This window comes from Pinus tabuliformis, chromosome X, assembly GCF_031772625.1.
Source record: "Pinus tabuliformis cultivar Carrire ecotype Pingquan chromosome X, CPIR1, whole genome shotgun sequence".
Lineage (NCBI taxonomy): Eukaryota > Viridiplantae > Streptophyta > Pinopsida > Pinales > Pinaceae > Pinus > Pinus tabuliformis.
In genome coordinates this window covers 1,261,471,082-1,261,493,136 of record NC_142308.1, presented here as the reverse complement: position 1 = coordinate 1,261,493,136, position 22,055 = coordinate 1,261,471,082, and the positions used below count along the sequence as shown (strand labels likewise).

Genomic DNA, 22,055 nt, shown 5'->3' with positions numbered 1-22,055 from the left:
TTTGTGGCTAGGGTCTTCTCCCAACAGGAAGACATCGAATATGAAGAGACATTTGCACCTATATTAAGTTATGCAACTATATGTTTGTTGGTCCCTTCAGCAACATCGATGGGATGGAACATCCATAAAATAGATGTTAAGACAACATTTTTGAAGTGAAATATTGGTAAGTATAAGGCGTAGAACAACCCTTGGTATTTGAAGTAAAATATGGAGATACTTATGTCTACAGGTTGAATAAGGCACTTTATGGCCTTAAGCAACCACCAAGGGTGTGGTATGCAAGGATGACCACATACCTACAAATATTTCGCTTCTCAAAGATTTTTGTTGATCCAAATATCTATATCAAGGTTGTGAAGGATGAACTCGTAATCATTATTCTATATGTAGATGATGTTCTGATGACAGGTGTAGAAGGTTGTATTTGAGAATGCAAGAAGAATTTGGAAGCAAAATTCAATATGAAGAATATAGGGTTGATGCAGTATTATTTGGGGTTCGAAGTTTGGCAAGGATCTGGTGAGATTTATCTAGGTCAAGGAAAGTATGTGATCAAGATGTTGAAAAGGTTTGATATGATGGATTGGAAACCTATGTCAACCCCTGCAATCAATAACTTGAATAGGCTAAGAAGTTCTAAATCAAGCCCTGTGGATCTGACCAAGTATAGACAACTGATTGGCTCACTGATGTATTTGGTAAATACTCGACCATACATTTTTTTTGCAGTGAATATTCTCAGACAAATCCAGGTAGAGACCATGCATGATCATTAGATAGTAGCCAATCATATATTGAGATATCTGCAAGGAACAACCCACTACTGCCTGAAGTATGATAAAAGTAATGATGTCCACTTAATTGGATATAGGGTTCTAATTGAGGAGGCAGTGAGAGGGATGGGAGAAGCACTACTGGAGGATGTTTTAGTTTGGGATCCTCCATGATATCCCGGATGAGTAGAAAGTCGGAATCGGTTGCTTTGAGTAGTGTTGAGGCTGAATAGATTGTAGCCTATGAAGTAAGCAGAGAAGTTTTCTGGTTGAGGAAGTTGTTGTCTGACTTGTTTGAAGAACTGATGGACACTAGGGTGATACGTTGTGACAACACCAATTGTATAAGGTTGTCTAAACACCCATTGTTCCATGGAAATATAAAGCACATAAATAAAAAGTATCACTACATACAAAAACTGGTGCAAGATGGAGTAATGCAACTACAGTATATCTCCATTGATGAATAGGTAGCTGACATCTTGAAAAAATCTCTTCCTAATAAGAAGCTTGAGTATTTGAGAGATAAGATTGGACTAGTTGATATATCATCCATAGTTGAGAGGGAGAGATAAACACATCATTCTTGTCTTCACTTCGTGAAGAAATAATGGAGGATTTGGTAAGCATTTGGTTTCCGATACTCTTTGAGTATGAGGTAGGGCATCCAAGGTAAGAGTAGTCAAAGAGGAAATTCCTTGATGATGTGTTATTCTAAGATAGAAATTGTCCTAAAAGTACATACTCTGTGAACATCCGGGTGAGGTATGTGCCTTGAGATATAATGATGATGGTGTTTATTAGTCATTCTTCTCACCAACATCGTGCTTTGATCTTGTGGAGAGATAGGTTTGTTATTCAAGGCCTTGCTATGTGACAATGTTGGTTGATATGATGCATAAAGCTAAACTAAAATGATAGTTTATGAGATGGCTTACCAATATAACTCTTCTTATGCGATCTCTTCTGTTTGAGAATGTCCATATTCCATTATGAATACCTCCCTAGTTAAGAGGGAGTGTTGAAAAGTGTAACTAGGTTCGGTCTTCATAAATATGAAATGTATTTTTTATTATTAAATATTGTTAAAAGAAAGAAAAAAATATTATTTTTGTTTTTGTAGCATGGGTTTCATGCTCAAGGTATTTTATTTAGAGGTCAAGCACCCATTGAGTGCTTCTAGGGCTTTTCTAGGATCAAGAAGTCAAAAGAGTCATTGCCATATGAGGAAGACCCCATTGGGCACTTTGTAACTTGCAAAAAGAATTATTTTTGTATTTAAAAGTGTCAAAATACCCTCCAAGACCAAGTTGGCCTCTTAGGGCATGTCATCCTCCTTGGAAGCCTATATAGAGGAGAGAACTTGACATCCTTTAGTCACTCACTCATTAGATCATCTAAATGAAGGAGAAGCAAAAAAAGGCTAGAAAAGAAGGAAGAAGGACAAAGGAAAAAGTGTTTGGGTTATTTCTTTCTCTCTCTCTCTCTTCTCTCTATCTCTCACGTGGGAAGAAGTAAGGCTAGGTATTATTTTCTGCAAGGTCGAAGTTGAGGAATTTGCATAAAGAAGGTCGAAGGAAGGTCTATAAGATCATCTTCAAGCCCTAGAAGAAGGATAAAATCAAGCGAAGGTCAAAGGAAGCCTTGGAAGCCCTGAAACTGCTCACACATGTGGAAGTAGCAACTGTTGTTGGGGCTGAAAATTTTAGACCTGCATTGGAGGACGAAATTTTGTAGCTGGGGGTCGAATTTTTGTTGTGAAAGAGATTTGACTAGGCTTCACTTTGGCACAGGAAGCACATCATCAAGAAGATCGAACTTGGTCTTGGAAGGTATTGGTCTTGGTCTACATGTCTTGGAATTCATCATTTGAAGGATCTATAAGAATAGAAGATGTTTGTGGATTTTCCTCTCAAGTGGAGATGTTTTGGCCCTGGATTGCAGCCTACATCTTGTGTTCTTTTGTATTGTTGATCTTCTTGTTTTTGATAGTTTTTTTATGATAAGAACAACATAATAATAAGGGGATAAGCTAAAAATCAAGAAAATTAAAAATACATCATAATCAGTTATCAAGTTAAAGAGAAATTATACTAATAGTAGCCCTATATATTTATCGATGCTCTTTTCCTCCTTGTCCAAGTGAGTATGCTAGAGTGCCCAAGAGTGTGTTAGAAGGTTATCTCTCCTTTTTCCTCTATTTTCCCAAAGAGAATGATAGAATGTTCTCTCTCCATTTTATTTTTCTTTTCTTTTCCTTTTTCTTCAATTTCCCTTGCATGCATATTCTTGTCTCTTCGTCTTCCTTTTCCTTTATTTCTTCAATTAATTGTCATTTATTGCCCTTTTTCCTTTTTCCAATTCCAATTCCAATTTCCATAGCCAATAAATAAATTATTAACCACAAGTGATGCCCAATGTAATGTTTTTCCCCTCCATTTAGCTTGGAATACGTGTCCCATGACCTTAGTTTGATTTTTATTTTATAATGAACATTTATTACATGGAATTTTCAACTTGAGTATGTTACAAACCCCTCCCCATTGGGGTAACATCATCCTCGGTGTTCTATGAAACTTATGAGAAAAAAAAATTGTTGAAAACATGATAAACATATTGCTTATTGGAGCTTTATAAACACATCTCAATGCAGTATTTACAATGACACACACACACACACCAAAACACTTTGCTTCAACCAACAAATAAAGAAGGATATAAGGCATGCATTTTATCAACCATCTCCCATGTAGCTTCATTGGGCCCAAAGTGCTTCCACTACACTTTAACTTTCTCTATTTCTCGGTTTCAAAGCATTAACTTCTTCCGTTGTAGGATGCATTAATGCTCTGGCAGGAACTCTCCTTCTAGTTCCACCTGCAAACCATACTAATCAATCACATTATCAATATCTTGTACATGTCTTTTAAGCAATGAAACATGGAAAATGTCATGGACTTTCATTGATGGAGGAAAATCAAGCATATATGCCACTGATATGATCCTTTCAAGGATCTCAAAGGGTCCACAATATCAAGATGAAAACTTGGCACATGATCTTATATTCAAGGAGCTCTTCTTGGGATTGATACACAAGTACACATGCTCTCCAACCTGAAACTCCTTGAACACTCTATGTTGATTTTAATATCTCTTTTACTAGTCTTTTGTTTCCTTCAAATTCCTTTTTATAAACCGTATCTCCTGCTCCATCTCTCTCAACATATTCGAGCCAATCAACACCCTGCTAATTGGATCACTCCAACTGATAGGAGTATTACAACTCCTCCCATAGAGAGACTCAAATGGACTCATCTTTAAGGATTCCTTATACCCATTATTATAAGAAAACTGCACTAGTGGAAGATACTTTGGCTCACTTCATTTGTTGATGCATGACATACATCCTCAACATATCCTTAAGGATCCTTTTAATCCTATTTGTCTACCCATCTGTGTGAAGATTATAAGTTGTACTAAAGGTAGCTTTGTCCCCAAGCCTACAAATGATACCTTCCAAAAATTGGAAGTGAACTTGGCATCTCTATCTGATATAATTCTCTTGGTAACTCCATGTAACCTCACTATCTACCTAATGAATATTTCAGCCACTTCACTAGTTGAATTAGTATACTTTACTACAATGAAGTGAGCTACCTTGTTCAACCTGTCAACCACAACCATGATGGAGTCATTCCGCCTTGATGTCCTAAAAAATCCTGTAATGAAATCCATGGAAATGACCTCCCATTTTCATTCTAGAATCATATTAGGTTACAACAAACCAACTAGATGCTTGCATTCAACTTTCAATTATTGACAGTCCAATCACTTAGCAACAAACGCAACCACCTCTTTCTTCAATTTAGGCCAATAGTAGAATTGCTTAATAGCTTTCAAAGTTTTCTGGTGTCCTTGATGGCCTGAATATGGCTTAACATGAAACTCTCTCAAAATAAGCTTCTTCAATTCACTACTATCATGCACACTCTTGAATCTAACCAAGCCATCTGTTGTGAGGTGATACTGCTCATCCTTATCACCTTGTTACTGCAATCTCTACCTTAGTTTCTTGTACCTCTCATCATGTTGGATTGCATGTAAGATTTTCTCTCGTAAATCTATCCCATAAGATCTCATGGTTGAAATATGATTCACTTGTACACTCCTATCGAGTGCATCCACAAACTGGTTCTTTTTTCCTTTGATGTACTTGATTTCAAAGTCAAACTCACTAAGATTAGTCAACCATCTGGATTTCCTTGCGTTCATATTAGGTTGGTCAAACAAGAACCTCAGCCCACTGTGATCACACATCAGGACGAACCTCCTACCAAAGAGATAATGTCTCCACATATTCAATGCATGGATGATAACTTCCTACTCAAGATCATGAGTCACATAATTTTTCTCACGCTCATTCAACGTACTTGATTCATAGCAAACCACCTGCCTTTTCTGCATCAGGACTCCACTAAGTCCTTCCTTACATGCATATGTACAAACCATAAACTCTTTATCAAGATATGCAATATTCAAAACTAGAGCATTGGTAAGCAATTGCTTCAACTGATCAAAGCTAGTTGCACACTCATCAATCCATTCAAACTTCTTTCCTTTCCTCTACATTAATGTAATAGGATAGCCAATCTTAGAGAAATTCCTGATATACCTCCAATAACCTGCTAGTCCCATGAATGATCTAACCTCATCCACATTCTTCAGATTTGGTCATTCCATGATAGCCTTAATATTTTCTAGATCCACTGCTATCCCTTCTTGGAAACAACATGTCCCAAGTAATGAATTTGAGACTGAAAGAAGCTACACTTGTTGAGTTTGGCATACAACTTATGCTCTCTCAACAATATCAATATCGCTGCTAGGTGATCTACATGCTCTTCCTCATTCTTTGAATAGACCAATATGTCATCAATAAATACTATCACCAACTTATCCAGCTAAGGGCACAACACATTGTTCATCAAACACATGAATGTTGTTGGAGCATTGGTAAGACCAAAAGGAACAACTACAAACTCATAGTGCCCATACTTTGTACAAAATGTAGTTTTATATATATCTTATTCTTTGATGTGCAACTGATGATACCCTGATCTTAGATCAATCTTTGAAAATACTATAGTTCCCTTTAACTGATCAAACAAATCATCAATCTAAGGAAATCTCTTTAAGTTGCAACTTCAATTCCACCAACTCAGGATTAGTGCTCATCATGTATGGTGCCTTAGATGTTGGTTTTTCTCCTAGAATCAACTCAATAAATACTATTCATCTAACATGAAAACCATCTTGAGCTCATAGAATTCCTTGGCCTTCCCATCATAATATCTCTCATATAGGTACTTCTTCCTGAAGAGTCTTTCAAATTCTTCCCAAATCATCTTCTCTTCCTTGAAGCCTCTAACATGCTTAACATCTTCCCACCATATATCTACTTTTCTCCTGAGACTAAAAATCGTTATCTTTGCCTTCATATTCTCTAAGTAATCATGAAGTCTGAAAATTTTCCTCATCCCAAGTAGCCATGCTTCTACATCTTCTCATTTAGTCATCTCACTGTAAAAATTAGGAGGCTTTACTTTCTTGAATTCTTCTGTCAAGCACCCCTTCCCACCCCTCCTCTAATGCTAGCAGTGATGGTGATGATGTTTCCTAAAAGTAGAGCTAGAATAATATCCATGTGTGATAGCCCTCTTCTCAGGTGTATCCAAGAGTCTTCCACTCTTTACTCTATCATCCCTATCCATTGTGTATATTTTTTGAGACATGCTTCCATCTACCCCATTAGTCTTTTATTCCTGCTTATCTTCATGACTGATCCCCAAATGTCCTTGCTTATGTAAATCTAAAAGGTTTTGAAGAATAACTGCAGTAACCTCAACTTGCTTTTCTTGATATTTTGCAAGCCTTTCTTATGCTTTAATCAACCTTTCATTATCATATTTATAACTTCTGATCTCTACTTTCAAACTTCTTAATGTATCTTCCAGATCATGAGAGTCTCCCTCTCCATGCTACTCAACTGACTTCTCCTCTGGCCTGTATAGAGAGTCATATGAATAGTACTCAACCATTATGCTCTTCATCTCTTAGCCTTCTCTTTTCTTACAACATATCACTATTAGATATAATAAAGACATAATCAAAAGCATTACCTCAACTTACTGCTTGTGAGGATATTGCATCTGTACAATTCAATTCAGATTAGCATGATACATAATAATATCAAGAGCATATTAGTTCATACATGAATCAAGATACTAAAATAGCATTAACAATAACATAACTTCCATGCATGCACGATAAACACATAGACATGTGTAATAACCATATAGATCTGTACAACATTTTTCATTTACCCTAAGGTCCGGTGTTGTGAAATTTGTCTAATGCCACCCTGTAAACACCTCACCCCATATTTACCCACTTTTACAAGCTCACGAGGGTAAACTTTAGCTTAGAGCTATTATGTACGACCCAAATTCCAAGATACAGTTATGGAAATGGGGTCTACATATCTGAATTTACTGCAACCTTCCTTGGACACATGAGCACCCAAAGATTAGATAAATTTCACTGGTGACATTTCTCTAAGCTAGAACCACATTTTTCACCCACTTTGCCTCCTAGTCACACACATGCAGACATGTTAGTGCGGCCAAAGGGTTCCAGTTTCCCGCACAACTCTTCCTCAGTGCAGCTGTGGCAGAAAATTCCTTGTTCTAATAGTGTGGACAAAGATTTTCTTCCAAAATTACAAGGCTAGCCTCCAAGCCAACTGCCCAAAACTTTGTCAGCAGTCTATTTAAGGCTTCAGACTCTGTTTCTAAGTTTTTGTTCATGCTCAAGCTTACAAAACACATAACCATAATTTCTATAAACACTTTTTAAACATAGTACACGTAAGTCATAATTGCATATATATGCATTGTTTCATTAGTTCGTCAGAGAATCACCAAGAAGGCTTACTTCCCTCTCTTACTAGATGCACAAACACATATTAGATCATGCATTCATATAAAATAACCAAGGGCCTATTAAACCATGGATTAGAATCATAATAAGAGTACATCAAGCAATGATAAATATACCATGCATGTAACCGAAATTTAACCGAAATGAAACCATGAAAAACCAGTCATATAATCACACATCAAATCATAACTTGTGCTCATTAATCTCAATAAGGAATATCACATACTAACATATGCATGATTCCAACCAATTTAGGGACTTCCACATACCACCCGACCATAGATTGGGACTAAACCAAATAAGTCTTCTAGCCAAATCACCTCTATGCCATATTCCAAGCATGAATGTGGGATCACATGGGATAAACCAAAACATAACCCAACAGGGAATTCAGAGGTTAAACCACCTCCACCCTCAACCATAGTTATTTCACCTAAACCAGTCCAGAAATCACCAAAACCAACACAAGATTTGATGCCTAAAAATTTCTTCACCATACGCAGAGGATTTTCCTGTCTCCACCCACTTGTTAAGGGCTTCCCGGTGAAAACCATCTCCACCCCCAACCTTTGGGATTTTCCTAAGACCACCTTAACCAGGATCCAAAATTTACCGACAATCCAAATCTCAACCAAATAGAGAAACCACTACATGATGTGTATCTAGTAAATGGCAAGGCAAGATCCGCTATCACTCTAGGAAAATCTCCATGTCAATGACAAAAAACATGACCAATAAACCAAATGCATAAACCATACACTCAAATCCCAGCAAGATAATCACACATGAAACCTATTAAAAACAAAATCCTCCTTTTGGCTGCTCTTTCCTTGTTTAATTTTTATCTTTGCTTATTATTGTCCAATCTTCTTCTTGCGCTCCCTTGCCTTTTCCTTGCTTGCTTGATTTTATCTTCCTTGTGTCCAAGCACTCTCTCTCTTGTTGTAGTTGTTCTCTCCTCTTTTCCTCCTTATCCAAGTGAGTATGCTAGAGTGTCCAAGAGTATGTTAGAAGGTTCTCTCTTATTTTTCCTCTCTTTTCCCAAAGAGAATGCTTGAGTGTTCTCTCTCCAATTTTATTTTTCTTTTATTTTCCTTCTTCTTCAATTTCCCTTACATGCATATTCTTGTATCTTCATCTTCCTTTTCTCTTATTTTTCTTTATTTCTAAAATTAATTGTCATTTTTTGCCCTTTTTCCTTTTGACAATACCAATGCCAATAAATAAATGATTAACCACAAGTGGTGCCTAATGTAAGTTTTTCACTTCCATTCAGCTTGGAATACATGTCCCATGACCTTGGTTTGATTTTTATTTTATAATGCCCATTTATTACGTGGAATTTTCAACCTGGGATTGTTACAGTTCAACCTTGAAGTTTTCCAACAATCTTGACGTAAAGCAGAAAATTTGTTGATCCTGAAATTTGTTGATCCTGAAGTAATCAAATTTTATGGATATAGGTTTGAAGAAGTCTATGCCATATCTTTGGTTGCATATATTGTTAAATATTTGAAGAAACCCTTACCAGTATTTAGTATGTAACAACTATTTAGAATCAGTGTTTAGTATGGACTAGAAAAGACCAATTGTTGTCATTAGATCATACATGTGTTTACATAAGTGATTGTGGTAGATGTTGGACAGTGGTAGTATAAACAAGCCTTGTTAGGCTTTAGATTGATTATAAGATAGTAGCAAACCTGATGATAGATTTGACTATGATAAGTAGCAGCAATAATGTGGCAGTATGACAAAAATCTTGTGTGACAGGTCCTTGATAACAGTAATGACTTTGATGATGATGACATTATGACACTTATAATATCTTCATATATATGGCAGTTTGTTTCATATGACTTTGATGTATGACATAGTTGTGTTGGAAGATCTCTTGTGTAGCAGAAGCCCTCATGTTTGTATGACAGTGATGACCTCGATCACAATGGTGATGTTGTGAGATTGACACTGATTGCATGACATTGACTTATGTGTAACTATAACAGTGATAAAAGTGTGGATTCTATTGATGAGGATAATATTTGATGCATGACGGATCTCTTGTGTAGCACTAACCCCCATGGTTGTATGACAATGATGACCTTGATAACAATAGTGACAGTTTTTACCTTTGTATTCTTGGCATAATAAATGACCTTGGTAGATGACATGTCTTTATGATGATGTGACAAAAGAAATGACAACAATATAGAAGATCCGGGTAGACGTGGGAAGATGGTTGAATGATGGGTGGTAGAATTTTGTAAATGGGAGACACTTATTGATCTCACATGCATGTGTTGCAATCAATCCAATGTGAAGCGTTTGTTTGTTTCATATGAGCCCCATGTTCATTGCATTCCATAATCAAAATGTCAATATTTAACCGTAGCATCCGACATGTTATGACAATTTAGTGAAATATTTTAAAAGAAATTCAAAGCATATTTAGCAATTACATAGTCCACTAGGACAAATCAGGCAGGTAATTTTTCAAGGGAAAATCGTTGCATCCAAATAAAGCTAAGAAGAGTAACTTGCAAACAATTTTGAAAAACTATTTGGACGATCCCATGACCAAAATAAAAAAATTACATTTGGATTTGTTGAAAACGTTATGCTTCCTAGACCTATAATTAAAAAGTGATTACTTCAAAGTTCATTTCGTAGGAAGTTCAATATGCATCAGTAGCTCAAGACATGGCTTCCAAAATACCAAATAAAGCAGACCTATTGTAAATATGAAGATTGGTAAAAAGTTAATGGAGGCACACCACTACCAATATTATAACTTCCATAACTGGTTGATCCATGATAGGAGCCAACCCCATACAATGACAATTGTAGACTTTCTGATGGATATAAATGAGATTTAGAAAAAGATGATGGGTTGCTTTCAACATCATAGGTCAATCGATATATGTCTTGGCTTCCCTTGCCATATACATCCTGACCAGGTAAATTGTAAGACAAGATACTGGATATGTCTTGGCTTCCCCTGTCATATACACCCTAACCAGGTAAATTGTAAGATGGGATACTGGCCATTGGAGCAGGATGTTGTAAGTCAAAAAAATTGGAAGGGGCAAAGGAACTGGGACAGGAAGGTTTAGTAGGGAGAAACAAATAAGAATTAGAAAGGGAAAAGGTACTAGGAGGGGTAGTTTTAGGGAGGAGGGAAAGGGGCAAAGGAATTGGGACAAGAAGGTTTAGTAGGGAGAAACGAATAAGAATTGGAAAGGGAAAAGGTACTAGGAGGGGTAGTTTTAGGGAGGAGGGAAGAAGAATTGGGAAGAGAAAAGGCACTCGGAGGGGAGGGTTTAGGCAACAGTGAACCAACAATAGTACCAACATGACCAACACCAACACCACCATTATCACTGTTAAGATGGTCCCATTTATTCTAATTCCTAATGGTTTCTGCAAATGTTTTCCTATCTTCCATGTCTTTCTGTAATTGAGCCACACATTTTTCAAGATCTTTGGTAGGCATCTGTGATTCACATTTGTGCACTCCAATGAACTTTATTACATTGTTCAATGAATGAATTTCTTTTGAGGCTACTGAATTCTGTAATAAGACATGGAAGTGTTTAGAGAATATGTCTAATGACCAGTTAATATTTTGATAGTTTATACTCATAAGGGAGCATGAACCACACCAATAAGAATAAACATACCAATGACCCAAAATGATCTCTTCCTTTTCTTCCTATTTCTTCTGATGCTTTCCTTTGATGCTCAAGATATGCCTTCAACACAAGCATAGGTGGAATTTTTCCTACAAGTCCAAACGCAAAGACAAATCGTAAAGAACCCATTTACCTTTGACTACACAATTTTTCCACAACATCTGCAAGAAACAAGACCAAACAGGTCATGTAGGACCACAATCAACCAATTAGAAGCCCATAAAATCTTGAAAACAACTTGTATAAACCACAACTTTGTAAGCAATTTCAAAATAATTTAGAGCACAAGAGTCAACGAGTTCAAGAGACCTTTCTGTCGAAGGCATATTGAGCATAATAATCATCTATGTCTCAAGAATGGAATCATTAGCCAACCAATAAACAAACCTTTTTGTTGAAGGCATATTAAGCATAATAAACATTTATGTCTCAAGAATGAAATCATTAGTCAACCAGTAAACAGAGCTTTCTATTGAAGGCATACTAAACATAATAATCATCCATCTAAAGGATGAAATCATCAGCCAAACAATATTTATACATAAAAATACACATTAACTTGTACGCAATTGAACAAGTACAAAAATTGTTGCAAGTAAACTCAACCTCATGCTTGACAAGGAGTACATTAACATTCATTTGATCTTAGGAATTAGATGCATAGTTTGAAAAAGTATTTCTACGCATTTGGACAACTAATCTAAGAAAATCACAAACAGTCACCTATAAATGCACCCATTATTGACACATTCACATCGAAATTATTGTTCAACAAACAAGCCAATAAAAAACCTACTCGTGGATCCTTGGCCATTGCTTGAAGAGGTAAGTAGAGCATACCTTGAGAGATCAAACGTCGAGAGCATATTTTGACATGAGGATACATGAGACACAAGAAAGATATTGATAGTATATATATTTAATAATAATATTAAGGATATTATTTATTTAAATTTAGAAAAAACTGAATTTAAAGAAAATAATTAAAATACTATAAAAATATGAACAAATTTAATCTATTTTTCTTTTTAATTTAATTTAATATAAAAATGAAAATTAATATTGTTAAAATAAGAACTATTATCAAAAGTTATATAATAAAATAAAATATTGAACAATTCCTAAAATATTAGGAATAATATTTATCCACATATTTCATAATTTTAAATAATTCAAAAAATCAACAATAATTTTTAAATAATATAAAAATAATTAAAATAATATTAAAAAACAAATTTAATCTATTTTTCTTTATAATTTAAAGAAATATAAAAATAAATAAATTAATATCATTAAAATAAAAACAATTATAAAAAAATTCTATATTAAAATAAAATATTTCCTAAAATATCATAAACCATATTAATCCATTAATCCACACATTTCATGATTTTAAATAAATCTAAAAATCAACACTAACTTTTAAATTTTGAAAATGAACCAAAAGAACACAAATATCATTAACCATAGTTGGCCTTTCTTTGTAAAGCATGTGAGAAATTCCACGGAATATAACATTTTTATAACTTTTAAATTTTCAAAATGAACCTAAACAACACAAATATATCATTAACCATAGTTGGCCTTTCTTTGTAAAGCATGTGAGAAATTCCACGGAATATAACATTTTTATAATGAACTAACCAAACCTTTAATATTTCTATATGAGAGGGATATCTTTATTTTTTTTTCAATAATGCAATTTACAGTGAGATTTACAAGATAAATATTGCAAACGTTAATAATCTCATCATCAAGTTTGTTGAGGACCAATTTTTTTAGTTTTTTTGGTTAAAAAAAACTAAAACATCTGTACTCTGTAGGTTCCCCACATAACTTGTCTCAAATAACAAGATATGAAGCATCTCAAATAACAAGATATGAAGCATGGAACGTCAGTGAAATTATGAAATAGGAAAGGAAAGAGAAAAAAGTGAAATTATGAACTATGAAAAGTTTTACTAAAGAAAGTAATAAAAAGAAGAGTACAGTGAATACTTACAAATATAATTATTTTTCGTGTGATTTTTTGGACTTTTAAGGGTCGGAATCCGATAGAAAAATTTGAGGTTAAATCTTGATTTGATTTGTGTTATTTAAACTGGTTTTTTAATTGCATATTTGCATTCAGCACCTTGAAAAACTCTAGGACTTTTTGATTGTACAGGGATTACCCATCAAGCTTGTGATTTCAATAAATTGCTGCTGGATTTTAGAGAAATTTGACTGGAAAACCCACCTAAAAAACTTCCAAATCCAGACTAACGACAAATATTGGAAATGGAAGCTAATTCCATGTCGCCCAAATACTCGACAAACGCTACACTAATAAAAGATCGCAAGCCCCGTAATGCTCTATAGCTTCTTTGATTCCGAACAGAATGCTAAATTAAGGACGATAGTCATTTTATAGGCCATCCTGACATTAGTGATCGGGGATCCAGAGCTTATCATTCTAGCGAACCTAAATTTCCCTTTAGCAGCAATTTTCTGAGCGTCTTTTTTCACCTCCGCCGAGACCTCGTCTGGCGACAAAAAAGAAGAAGAAGGGACTCCAAGAGCCAAACACAGGCATGTCTCCGCGCATCAATGTTCGTAGTCTGTTTACCATCCGGATAAAAGCCCTTCAGGTCCGCAGAACCAGCTTGGTCGGGTCCTCAGCGCCGAGGGGGCTTCTACGGATCGCCGTGAGCTCACTAAGGGAATTGACCAAGAATTCCTTGAGGCCCTCAGCGTCCATATTCTTGCAAAGATATTTCAGCTCAGGGCGCGGCTTCAGCTCCTCTTTTAATTCATGCAAGGTCTTGTTAGAGCTTTTAGGGCTCTTTTCTGCAGCAGAATTTTTCTCCGAGGTCTTTTCGAATGCTCTTTTCTCCGGCAGATTTTTTCTTCGAGCTCTTATTAGCGTTTCCATTGCTCTTTCCTGCGGCAGATTTTTAATCCAGTACTATTTTCTACAGTGGATTTTTCCTCCGGGATTTAATTACGGTTTTCAATGCTCTTTTTCGCCGCAAATTTCTCTTTTTCATTTTCTTTATTTTTTTCTCCAAGCTCTTTTAGTATTTATTTATAACAAGAAGGGGACTCAGTGAAATATATGTTTATAATATTTCTTTTTTTAATCACATGGTGAATCAGTTACTGTCAGTGCTAATTTATGGGAGACCCAGGATCAGTTCTCATTGCTGCCACTATAACACCAAGAGTACATCCAACTACCTGCAAGTCGATATACTAAGATCCTATGGTTTTAGCAAAGCATCGATATACTAAGATCCTAAGATCCTATGGTTTTATTATAACCATTCAAATAAAATAGAATGGTTATAATTTTTAATATTAAAAATTAGTTTTAATTTTCTCCATGGTGTAGATCAGTTGATGATAAAATGGGTTGTTAAGGTATTTCTTATGATGTTATTGGCTTAAACTACAATTAGTTTAGTGTGCCACTTATGAAACAATTTGGGTACACTTGAGGTGAATTTGGTAGTAGATAGAATGATTCGTTGTCACGTAAGTACAAGCTCGCTATAGTTGTCGATTCTACCATATACAAAAATTAACAATAATAATAATAATCTTATTTTTTAATTTTATTGAATTAAATATTTATCAAAATTAGATGTTATTAAAAGCACATGATTTTATTGGAGGTAATTTAGGTGATGGCAATAAGGGAAACTAAGTTTCTTATGAGAATTTTCTAAATTTTGTCATCACTCAAACACTTTCATTGGAAAAAAAAGTCTTAACCCCACTTAGAATGCCTAAAAGGAAACTGTGAAGCAAGCCACCCAATGTCACCTTGGTGACCTTCTCTCACTCTTTAGACTACATTGAAATATATCGTTGTCAAGAGGGGAATCCTTAAAGATTGAGCTAAGCGAGGTCATTGAGTAATGAAGGGAAGTCTGTTAACGAAGACTAGTGATTTGCCACTACTCGCTCTCAAAGTAAAAGGCAAGGGATACGTGTGCGAATAGTCAAACAAACCATGAATTATGAAAAAAAATGAATGATTTTAATTAGACATCTATGCTTATTCATGCAATGAAATTATACTTGAAAAATGAAAGATAAAACTTGTTCAATTAACCATATAACATGAGATGTTAGTGAAGCATACATACAATCACATAGTAAAAATAGAAAATGAATCATAAATTGTGTCCATACAAGTAAGGCATTAGATCATTCATTCATTGTATTCATGAGCATTGGAGTTACCATCATCAAGATACCATTCCACAATTAAGAGATCATACACCAATAGTATTAACTATGTTTGGAATGACAGAGTTTATGTGTTTGCAATGATAAATAAAGGATCAAACTTGTCATTGTTACTAAGAAAAATGAAGACAACAAAGTTGAATGTGGACCACTTACAAATTTGTAACATTCAAATGTCATCCATTTATCATCAATTTATCACCATTTATATTTGGGTAGTTTGTAACCATAGAATTGTGACCCAAACGATGTATTTGTAACATTTCAAAGTGTGTAATTACAACTAATGAACCATGAGCAATACAATTAGTGTGTGAAAACATTAACAACTGTGTATTTAGATCAAATTTCCATTAAGACTAGAGATCAATGTAAGTTTTAAAACACCCCTAAACAATAAGAAATTCCATATGTCAACATCAAATATTTAAGAATTGTGTGGATTGTCTAATTTGTGTGCAAGGTACACAAATAGTGGCACTATTGGGCATCGATCACTATCTCGTTATGTGTGATAGGATGTGGCATTTCAAATTAGAAAGTGATCATACATCTACAAAAAGGCAAGCAAGTAAACCGTTAAGAGAATCTTAAAATAGTGAATTATTAGGCTTATGAACCAAGTCATTTTACGTTCTCATGCATTGATTTGCGTAAGGGTGTGGTTGAAATGTCAAATGTGTTCAAAAAATGTAAGAAATAAATGTATCAATAACAAAATTTGACCATGATGCAAATTTGTAAAACCTTTTCAATTATAATTAAAGAGCTTAAATATCAAGGTGCTTCATGCATTCATGTACTCAAGTGAAGCTTAAGAGTGTTTACTATGCCATATATATGTTACCTAGATATGTCAAATCCAACATGAACAAGTAAAAATATGATATCGTGTCCTTACAAGTAAAGCGTTAGTCATTGTTAATTCATATTAATCATTTTTAATTTTGTCACTTATTATCTAATCATATATTTTAGTCCTAGACTAAATTAGTCATTTAAGTTAGTCGTTTTTAGTTGAGTCACTTAATATCTAGTTATATATTTTATCCCTAGACTAAATTAGTCGTTTAAGTTAGTCGTTTCTAGTTGGGTCACTTAAAATTGGTCAAATTTAGTAGTAATTCACTTGAAATAATTGTGGTGACTAATTGTTTTAGTCGCGTAGTCACTAATCTTTCATTTTGTAATAGTGTTCGAGTTCAACTAGTAAACTTTGTATGTACATCATACATAACCAAAGCACTTGTTCAACGGAAAATATATTGTGTACTTTCTATGTGACGTGATGATGATGTTTTATGTTTGATTAATGCTTTGAATAAATGAATTAATCTAGCTAATTGTAAAAAGAAAGGGAAATAATGATCCACCCCCTCTTTGTATTTCCAACACAATCTTCTTTTGAGTTTGAAAGAGTGATTTTATTTCATGAATAAGATTTCACTGCCCCCATAGATCCCTCCAGCTTGGGAGGAGCCATCAAAATACACCCATGGGTGTGATCTATTTACCTGTTCTTAAACAATAAAACTCACCCTATGATCGGGATCAGTTTCATCCACATGAATTAGTTCATCTATAGCCATTACCTGAGCGACAACCCTATCTAGACATGTTTATTTATCTTGGAAAATCACACAATTCCTCATGAGCCAGATTCCCCAATTTATGATAAGGGGGAGATTTCTTAATTTGTTGGGATTTGCAAAATTCTACCAGGATTGCCACATGTCTTTGTAGGATGAACCTGCCCAAAGAAGGCATTATTAGATATAAGTTAAAAATAATATAAATCATATAAATTCAAACTATATTATATGATATCTTTTAACTAATTTAAGAAGTTGCAAATTAAATTAAATAAAAATAATAATGGGTACTTTTCTTTTTTCAATATGATTATCATTTTTTTAATTCTTCATTTTGTTTTTTCTTTCCTTTTTTCTATCTAATTTATTAAAGGTTCATTTTCTATCTCGTTCATTGGAGATTAGTTAAAAATGATAGGAATCATACAACTTTAGATTATATTGTTTCATTCAATCACATATAAATGACCATGTGGTATACTTTTGCATGCTTAAAATAATATGATATATGAGTGGGGATCCTTAATTTTGTGGTTATTTAAGACAAATTAATGCTTGAAGGAAGCATATGGCTTGTTGGTAGAGTGATCACTTAATGCACATATCTCATGCAAATTCCAATGATCTTTGAGAAGAATAAGTTAACCCATAAATGCAATGTGTGCTTAGAAAGAAAGAGTCCATATCCAACGATTTGTAGGCTATCCAAATCTAATGAAAAACTAATGTCTCGAGATGTAAGGTATTCCCAAGTAAAAGTACCCCCTGTAGTGATACTCTTCAAAAAGACATGATACTTATGGAGTCTCCCAAAATACACTTCCACAAAAGACTATACATATCATTTCTCAAGCAAGAATTGTGGTTTTTGGTAGATTTGAGGATTTCTTTTTTTTTGACAAGTTCGGTTGCTGTATTAATCTCTGAAAAAAAAGTGGGAGTAAGGACTCCTTAAGTACAATAGATGCCGAAGAAGTTCAAGATCTGCGGAGTTACATAGCAGAAAGCTCTCCTTGATCCTGCTTGTTCTTGTTTTAAATGATTCTCGACAAGAATAAACTCTTACAAATTGAAATAGCAGAAATTGACAACGACAGTTCATTTCTGAAATATGCTAATATGAATATGATGTTGAGCTGAATAATCTTTCCACTTTTCTACTTGAGGTATTCAGGTTTTCGTTGTTGAAGAAATTCTTCAAAAGATTCTGGGCTGCTTTGAGCACCTCCTCCTGGCTGCCTCTTATCTCGAGCTGAAAAAGATAGGTCCCATGCTGGCCAAGATATGAAACTATGGTTGACATCGTATTATAATTAACAGAGAGGTGTTCCAATAGCATCACTCCGTCGCCAGAGTCCGGTAAAGATGCCATCATATGAGTTAAATGGGCTGAGTAAGGCGCTGAGGGATATTGGTGAGTGGGGCAGGGTAGTCGAAAATCGGCCTTGGGAGAACAGGCAGGATCCATATGGGATCGGAAGAAGGCATGAAATCTTTTCCAGAAAATTGTGAAGGCTGAGGTGTAACAAGAACAGGTGAAGGTAGAGCAAATTAGGGACAGAGCGTTAGAAAGATCGATTCTGCACCTAATTCTGATGGATAAAAGGAAGCAACTGAATGTCCGGAAGGGGTGAGGCCACTTCTTGGCATCTGACCAGGAAGGATTGAAGCAGAGATTAGAGAATCGATTCATGGCAGAGATTGTTGGCTTACCACATCGTTGCAGCATAGGCTGCCCAAAGATCTTTCGCAGGCCCTGTTTGCACGCCGGTCAGCTTGCTTGTTGAGATTTCGGAGAATATGATGGTATTGCAGGTTGCCCAGAGTTTGATTCAGGAGCTGGCATCTCTGGATGATCTGTTGTAGGAGGTTGTTGGGTGACTTTTTTTGATGAATCATGAGGCTTATGACCACCGAGGAATCTCCAAAAACTTTTGCAGTTCTTATCCCAAGCCTGCTAAGCTGAGTTAATCCCTAATAAAGAGCTAATGCCTCTGCCCGATTGTTGGATAAGTTCCCAAGACCCCATTCGTAATAGAGAATGTGTTCCCCATTAGCATTAAGGATCAGGCCTCCCGCTCCAGCTATTCCTGGATTTGACTTAGATGCTCCGTCAAAACACAGGTAATAGCTGTTGCAGTTCTACAACCAGTTGGCAAACTCCTCCTTTAGCCTGATTTTCCATGGGTGGATTTCCTGATTGTGCTGGACTTTCTCTGTCTTACCTTTCTGAATGCCATTGTTTTTGTCCAGAATGTAGCTGATGAAATTTCTTTCCTCAACACTGTATTTAGTTACATCGATGCTGCTGTGAGTTTTGACGGAAATGGTTTCGAGCGCAAGGTTCTTTGCCTTGTTGCTGACAGTTTTTGATGCTGTGCTTTTGTCCTTGAAAATTCGTCGGTTTCTTGCTAGCCAGATACTCCATAACATAGTGTAGGGAAGGGTGTTCCAAACTCACTAGATTGCTTCCCTTATTTCTCCAGGGGCAGTTCTTTTTCCAGGCGAGGATCATTTCCACTATTGAATGTTGTGAAGTCCATGGAAGCTTATCAACAAGTTCTAAGTGTTTCCAACAGTCCATAGCATAGGTGCAGTCAACAAATAGATGATGCATGGTTTCCTCAGCGCCACAGCAGTTGGGGCAGCGAGATGGTTTCCTCTACTGTTAATATCTTCCCTTTGAGAAGGGTCAAAGTAAAGAATTTGTTTTTGGGCAAAGCCTCAGATTTCCATACAATTCTCCATTGATTCCATATCGGAATGTGATGGGTGTTGTTGTTGATATACCGGTGGCCTGCCTGAATAGAATAATCTGTTCCTGTGGGGTCCCACTGGAAGCCATCCTTCTCGTTTTTCTTGATAGGAGCTTTGCCATGAAGCAAAGACAGAAGAGCAGATAAGCTGTCGTTGATTTCACTTGGGCTAGCAGGGAACGCCCATCCAAGCCAAAGGTGAGACAAAGGGTCCCATCTAGAGATTTGGTCCAGATAGAATATCCCTCTGTTGTTGAGGAAAGTCAAGATAGGAATAACTTTGTTGTACTTGTTTATTGGCTGCTGTCCCAAGATTTTATTAGCCCCAATGTTTATGCTAGATCCTCCCCTAGGAATTTTGGAAATATTCTGAGTCATCATTGGAATAGCTTTTTTGCACAGTCGCCAAATTTTTAGGGAATCCCTATTGGGTATAGCAGCGTCAAGGAGTTGCTGCCTGGGGAAGTTCAGATATTTTCTTTCCAGGACCTGTTTCCACCACGCCGGAGGGCCAGTGATGAGTCTCCAAATTATCTTTCCTCCAAAGGAAAGATTAGTGAAAGTGGGAGACCTAACACCGAGACCCCCTCTTTCTTGAGTCTGAATGACTTGTTTCCAGCTGACAAGGTTGAATTTCTTCTTGTCGTTTTCCCCCCTTGCCAGAGAAAATGTTGTAGAAAAACGTCCATTTTGTGAAGGAAAGAGGCAGGAGCTTGGAAGAGAGAAAAGCGATAAAGGGGAAGAGAGGAAATACCTGATTTCAAAAGGATGAGCCGGCCTGCTGGGTTGAGCCACATTGAACCCCATTGTTGAAATTTCCTCTTCATCTTGTCAATGATGTTGTCCCAGGTTTCTGCTTTCAAAGGTCCTAGGCTCACAGGCATGCCCAGGTAAGAGAAATGTGTCCAGTCTAGATTGCAGGAAACTCCAAAGATATTTGCAATGTTGTGAATGACCTGATTAGAAGCGTTTCATCCATAGATACAAATTTTTTGCTGGTTGATCAGGCCTCCGGTAGATTTGAGGATTTCTATGAGTTGAAATTATGATGAGTTCTTTACATCTAAGTTGATTTAGAGAAAAATTTCTAAGGAATCCACTTCAAAGCTGCTATCAGGTATTATTTCAATATAATATACTTAAACCTAATTATCTTTTTTTCAATTGAAAAAATAATTTGTCTAGATGGCAAGAAAAATGTGTCTGTCACTAGGCATATTAGGTTATTGACTAGTGAGTAATAAAAACCCTACTATAAAGTTTTAAATTCTTTGCATGTTGGCATATGTTGGATCCAAAGTTAGTTTTGATTCAATATCACACACCCCAACATGCAAAGTAGTTATGATAGGGAGGGGTCAATAATGTCTCTTCTTTTATGTTTCAAACATTATTTTATACATGATAGTAGAAGGAAGAACCAATAACATCTTAAAAATTGACACTTAAATTTGTAATCGTGACTTTGTTGTAAGGTTGCAAGTTTCACATACATGGAGCTACTTAAAGCTTAATGGTTCTCTTGTATTATCTCTTCCTCTACTCTACTAATATCTAGAGCTAAAAAGAAGCATTAAAGTTAGAAAATTCATTAAGTTAGAAAACTATTAAATATTTGGCCTCCAAAATGTTTGTAAAACATAAATAGACACTAAATAATTAGTGGAATATAATAAACCATAATACACTATCCAAAATATACTTAACTATTCTTTTATAAGATATCAAACTTCGATTATCTTCATTGTTCCCTTCCCCACTTAGTCGTATGTTAGCTTTAATTTTCAATTTTTCAATGGTAAATAACCAACCACATATTCACCTTCCCCCTATCATATTGACTTAATAATAACAATAATAATAAACTATTTTTATTCTTTTTCTTTTACATGAAATACATATTGATACAAGCATGAAGATAATTATGAAGACCGAACCTAGTTACTTTTTCAACACTCCCTCTTAACTATGGAGGCATTCATAATTACACACTTGAATACAAGG

General features: G+C 35.4%; 2 pseudogenes; both read right to left on the bottom strand.

Annotated features, from left to right (window-relative positions):
* Window positions 1-10,505: 10,505 nt before the first annotated feature.
* Window positions 10,506-12,281, bottom strand: LOC149144576 (uncharacterized; annotated as a pseudogene).
* Window positions 12,282-13,708: 1,427 nt separating this feature from the next.
* Window positions 13,709-22,055, bottom strand: part of LOC149144575 (uncharacterized) — a 128,605-nt pseudogene continuing 120,258 nt past the window's right edge.